The sequence below is a fragment of the Oncorhynchus keta genome, chromosome 26, assembly GCF_023373465.1.
Source record: "Oncorhynchus keta strain PuntledgeMale-10-30-2019 chromosome 26, Oket_V2, whole genome shotgun sequence".
NCBI lineage: Eukaryota > Metazoa > Chordata > Actinopteri > Salmoniformes > Salmonidae > Oncorhynchus > Oncorhynchus keta.
The window spans coordinates 19,764,007-19,770,006 of NC_068446.1; positions in this window are offsets into that span (position 1 = coordinate 19,764,007).

Sequence of the window (6,000 nt, forward strand, 5' to 3'; positions counted from 1 at the left end):
ATCATTACGCTTTAAATTACACTTATGAGTATGTCCACTGCAGGTTTGGGCGGGAATGGGAACATCCAGTCCTATGTGTCAGATATCCATCAGATACCCCATCTCCTCCATCATATGCTTTATTCCTACTGATGTTGTGTCACACATGGACTAAAAGCATGCATTCTTGCCTAAAGAGATTGAATATATAGGCCGTAAACAGGTAATTAGCTGTTTTGTGTCCAGAGCAGCTGTCATAGAACAGGGCCAAGTTTCATAAAACATTTCAAGTGTCCCTTCGATATGTAACTATTTGGGCGACCCAAACAAATTCACATAGGAATGTGAGTTATAGATTTGTCATTCTCATTGAAAGCACCTCTAAGAAGCACTAGATATGTTCTATGTGCGCTATTTCTATGCTTCCTGATCTTAAGTTTTGTTTTTGCTTTTACTTTCGGTTTTGTACACCAGCTGAAAATATAATATTTTTGGTTATTGAACATATATTTCACAACGTTTTAGATGGTTTTTGTCACATAAACTGAAATTTGGCGAATCATTAGTATTTTAGCAACCAGGAAAGGGCAGAGTGATTTCTGCATGTTGCACCTTCAATGGGTTACCTAAGGAATAATTTCCCCTAGTAGTTGTTTATGGGTGTTGCCTATAGCCCCTCAAACATTTCCTTAGGTAAGGGCATAATTTAAGGTTTTTACAAGATCCCATGGAGACAACCTGATTCACTGAATGAAACCTCATCAAAGATTTTTAATTGATTTATTTTTTACCTTTATTTAACCAGGTAGGCAAGTTGAGAACAAGTTCTCATTTACAATTGCGACCTGGCCAAGATAAAGCAAAGCAGATCAACACATACAACAACACAGAGTTACACATGGAGTAAAACAAACATACCGTCATTAATAAAGTAGAAGAATAAGTCTATATACGATGTGAGCAAATGAGGTGAGATAAGGGAGGTAAAGGCAACAAAAGAAAGGCCATGGTGGCGAAGTAAATACAATATAGCAAGTAAAACACTGGAATGGTAGATTTGCAGTGGAAGAATGTGCAAAGTAGAAATAAAAAATAATGGGGTGCAAAGGAGCAAAATAAATAAATAAATACAGTAGGGGAAGCGGTAGTTGTTTGGGCTAAATTATAGATGGGCTATCTACAGGTGCAGTAATCTGTGAGCTGCTCTGACAGCTGTTGTTTAAAGCTACTGAGGGAGATAAGTGTTTCCAGTTTCAGAGATTTTTGTAGTTCGTTCCAGTCATTGGCAGCAGAGAACTGGAAAAGAGGCAGACAAAGGAAGAATTGGTTTTGGGGGTGACCAGAGAGATATACCTGCCGGAGCGCGTGCTACGGGTGGGTGTTGTTATGGTGACCAGTGAGCTGAGACAAGGCAGAGCTTTACCTAGCAAAGACTTATAGATGACCTGGAGCCAGTGGGTTTGGCGACGAACATGTAGCGAGGGCCAGCCGACGAGCATACAGGTTGCAGTAGTGGGTAATATATGGGGCTTTGGTGACAAAACGGATGGCACTGTGATAGACTGCATCCAATTTATTGAGTAGGGTATTGGAGGCTATTATGTAAATGACATCGCCGAAGTCGACGATCGGTAGGATGGTCAGTTTTACGAGGGTATGTTTGGCAGCATGGGTGAAGGATGCTTTGTTGCGAAATAGGAAGCCAATTCTAGATTTAATTTTGGATTGGAGATGTTTGATGTGAGTCTGGAAGGAGAGTTTACAGTCTAACCAGACACCTAGGTATTTGTAGTTGTCCACACATTCTAAGTCAGAACCGTCCAGAGTAGTGATGCTGGACGGGAAGGCAGGTGCAGGCAGCGATCGGTTGAAGAGCATGCATTAGTTTTACTAGCATTTAAGAGCAGTTGGAGGCCACGGGAGGAGAGTTGTGTGGCATTGAAGCTTGTCTGGAGGGTTGTTAACACAGTGTCCAAGGAAGGGCTAGAAGTAAACAGAATGGTGTTGTCTGCATAGAGGTGGATCAGAGACTCACCAGCAGCAAGAGCGACATCATTGATGTACAGTGGGGCAAAAAAGTATCAGCCACCAATTGTGCAAGTTCTCCCACTTAAAAGAATGAGAGAGGCCTGTAATTTTCATCATAGGTACACTTCAACTATGACAGACAAAATGAGAAAAAAAATCCAGAAAATCACATTGTAGGATTTTTTATGAATTTATTTGCAAATTATGGTGGAAAATAAGTATAAGTATTTGGTCGCCTATAAACAAGCAAGAGGTTCTTCTGTCCTCCACTCGTTACCTGTATTAATGGCACCTGTTTGAACTTGTTATCAGTATAAAAGACACCTGTCCACAACCTCAAACAGTCACACTCCAAACTCCACTATGGCCAAGACCAAAGAGCTGTCAAAGGACACCAGAAACAAAATTGTAGTCCTGCACCAGGCTGGGAAGACTGAATCTGCAATAGGTAAGCAGCTTGGTTTGAAGAAATCAACTGTGGGAGCAATTATTAGGAAATGGAAGACATACAAGACCACTGATAATCTCCCTCGATCTGGGGCTCCACGCAAGATCTCAGCCCGTGGGGTCAAAATGATCACAAGAACGGTGAGCAAAAATCCCAGAACCACACGGGGGGACCTAGTGAATGACCTGCAGAGAGCTGGGACCAAAGTAACAAAGCCTACCATCAGTAACACACTACGCCGCCAGGGACTCAAATCCTGCAGTGCCAGACATGGCCCCCTGCTTAAGCCAGTACATGTCCAGGCCCGTCTGAAGTTTGCTAGAGAGCATTTGGATGATCCAGAAGAAGATTTGGAGAATGTCATATGGTCAGATGAAACCAAAATATAACTTTTTGGTAAAAACTCAACTCGTTGTGTTTGGAGGACAAAGAATGCTGAGTTGCATCCAAAGGGTAGGATAGATATAGGTCTGTAGCGGTTTGGGTCAAGAGTGTCCCCCCCTTTGAAGAGGGGGATGACCGCAGCTGCTTTCCAATCTTTGGGAATCTCAGACGACACGAAAGAGAGCTTGAACAGGATAGTAAATAGTGGTTGCAACAATTTCTGCAGATCATTTTAGAAAGAAAGGGTCTAGATTGTCTAGCCCGGCTGATTTGTAGGCGTCCAGATTTTGCAGCTCTTTCAGAACATCAGCTGACTGGATTTGGGAGAAGGAGAAATGGGGACGGCTTGGGCGAGTTGCTGTGGGGGGTACAGTGCAGTTGACCGGGGTAGGGGTAGCCAGGTGGAAAGCATGGCCAGCTATAGAAAAATGCTTAATGAAATAATCAATTATAGTGGATTTATCGGTGGTGACAGAATTTCCTATCCTCAGTGCAGTGGGCAGCTGGAGGTGTTCTTATTCTCCATGGACGGTTGCGGAAATTTCTGATTGAAAAAGCTAGCCTTGGCTTTTCTAACTGCCTGTGTATATTGGTTTCTAACTTCCCTGAGAAGTTGCATATCACGGGGGCTGTTCGATGCTAATGCAGAACGCCATAGTATGTTTTTGTGTTGGTTAAGGGCAGTCAGGTCTGGAGAGAACCAAGGGCTATATCTGATCCTGGTTCCAAAATTCTTGAATGGGGCATGCTTATTTAAGATGGTGAGGAAGGCATTTAAAAAAAATAACCAGGCATCCTCTACTGACAGGACGAGGTCAATATCCTTCCAGGATACCCGGGCCAGGTCGATTAGAAAGGCCTGCTCGCTGAAGTGTTTCAGGGAGCGTTTGACAGTGATGAGTGGAGGTCGCTTGACCGCTGACCCATTACGGATGCAGGCAATGAGGCAGTGATAATTAAGATCTTGGTTGAAAACAGCAGAGGTGTATTTAAAGGGCAAGTTGGTTAGGATGATAGCTATGAGGTTGCCTGTGTTTACTGCTATGGGGTGGTACCTGGTAGGTTCATTGATCATTTGTGTAAGATTGAGGGCATCTAGCTTAGAGTGTAGGATGGCTGGGGTGTTAAGCATGTTCCAGTTTAGGTCACCTAGCAGCATGAGCTCTGAATATAGATGGGGGGCAATCAGTTCACATGTGGTGTCCAGAGCACAGCTGGGGGCAGAGGGTGGTCTATAGCAGGCGGCAACGGTGAGAGACTTGTTTTTAGAGAGTTGGATTTTTAAAAGTATGAGTTCAAATTGTTTGGGTACAGACCTGGATAGTAGGACAAAACTCTGCAGGCTATCTCTGCAGTAGATTGCAACACCGCCCCCTTTGGCCGTTCTATCTTGTCGGAAAATGTTATAGTTTGGGATGGAGATTTCAGAGTTTTTGGTGGTCTTCCTAAGCCAGGATTCAGACACGGCTAGGACATCCAGGTTGGCAGAGTGTGCTAAAGCAGTGAATAAAACAAACTTAGCGAGGAGGCTTCTAATGTTAACATGCATGAAACCAAGGCTATTACGGTTACAGAAGTCATCAAAAGAGAGCGCCTGGGGAATAAGAGTGGAGCAAGGCACTGCATGGCCTGGATTCACCTGTACATCACCAGAGGAACAAAGGAGGAGTAGGATAAGGGTACGGCTAAAAGCTAAAAGCTATGAGAGTGGGTCGTCTAGGACGTCCGGAACAGAGAGTAAAAGGAGGTTTCTGGGGGCGATAAAATAGCTTCAAGGTATAATGTACAGACAAAGGTATGGTAGGATGTGAATATAGTGGAGATAAACCTAGGCATTGAGTGATGATGAGAGAGATATTGTCTCTAGAAACATAATTGAAACCAGGTGATGTCATCGCATGTGTGGGTGGTGGAACTGAAAGGTTGGATAAGGTATAGTGAGCAGGACTAGAGGCTCTACAGTGAAATAAGCCAATAAACACTAACCAGAACAGCAATGGACAAGGCATATTGACATTAAGGAGAGGCATGCTTCGTTGAGTGATCAAAAGGGTCCAGTGAGTAGTGAGGTTGGTTGGGGTCACGGCGATTCAGACAGCTAGCCGGGCCATCGGTAGCAAGCTGGCAGAGGATGGAGGTTTGTTTTTAGCCACCTCGTGCGTTTCCGTCGTTAGATTGGTGGGGTTCCGTGTGGTAGAGGGGACCAATCCAATTGGCAAAATAGATATAGTTATACTGACCCAAGAAAATTGTCTGATAGACCTATTCAGATAGCAGCCGATAAGACAGCTAACGATTAGCGGGCTGCAGATGGGCGTTCAGGTAACATCGCGACGGAGGGGCCATTTGGATAACTCCCTCAAAATCAAATCAAATCAAATGTATTTGTCACATACACATCGTTAGCAGATGTTAATGTGAGTGTAGCGAAATGCTTGTGCTTCTAGTTCCGACAATGCAGTAATAATCTAACCTAACAATTCCAAAACTACTACCATATACACACAAGTGTAAAGTGATAAAGAATCTGTACATAAAGATATATGAATGAGTGATGGTACAGAACGGCATAGGCAAGATGCAGTAGATGGTAGCGAGTACAGTATATACATATGAGATGAGTAATGTAGGGTATGTAAACAAAGTGGCATAGTTTAAAGTGGCTAGTGATTGATACATGTACTGTAGCTGCAAGATCCAGGTGTAAATTATATAAGATAAAAAGATTTATTCACATTTATTTTGGGAGATCGCAAAATAGAACTTCTACATTCAAGACAGGAGAAACAAATTGACCCTTAACTTTTGAAATTCATTTAAGGGGAACATTTGCTGTAAAATGTTTTGTGTAACTGACTTAAAGTTAAGGAAAAACACAAGGGGAAAATGCACTTTAGATGTTTTATGCAACCGGACTCAGGCCTTAATCATGACCAATGATAGTCCCAATTTTTGCACCACCCTGCTGCACCTTCAGCACCTCATCTCACCCCTTCCTCTCAGGCCAATGAATATGATGAACTATTGCAGCCAACTTGCAGTGTCATCCAACCTGGACTCAGGGGTAGACATAACATAGTAAACGAAAGGAGGAGAAAAACAGAAAAACTATTTTGTACAATTTAAGGCCATGTGGCAAACAACAATGCAGGGGGTGAGCA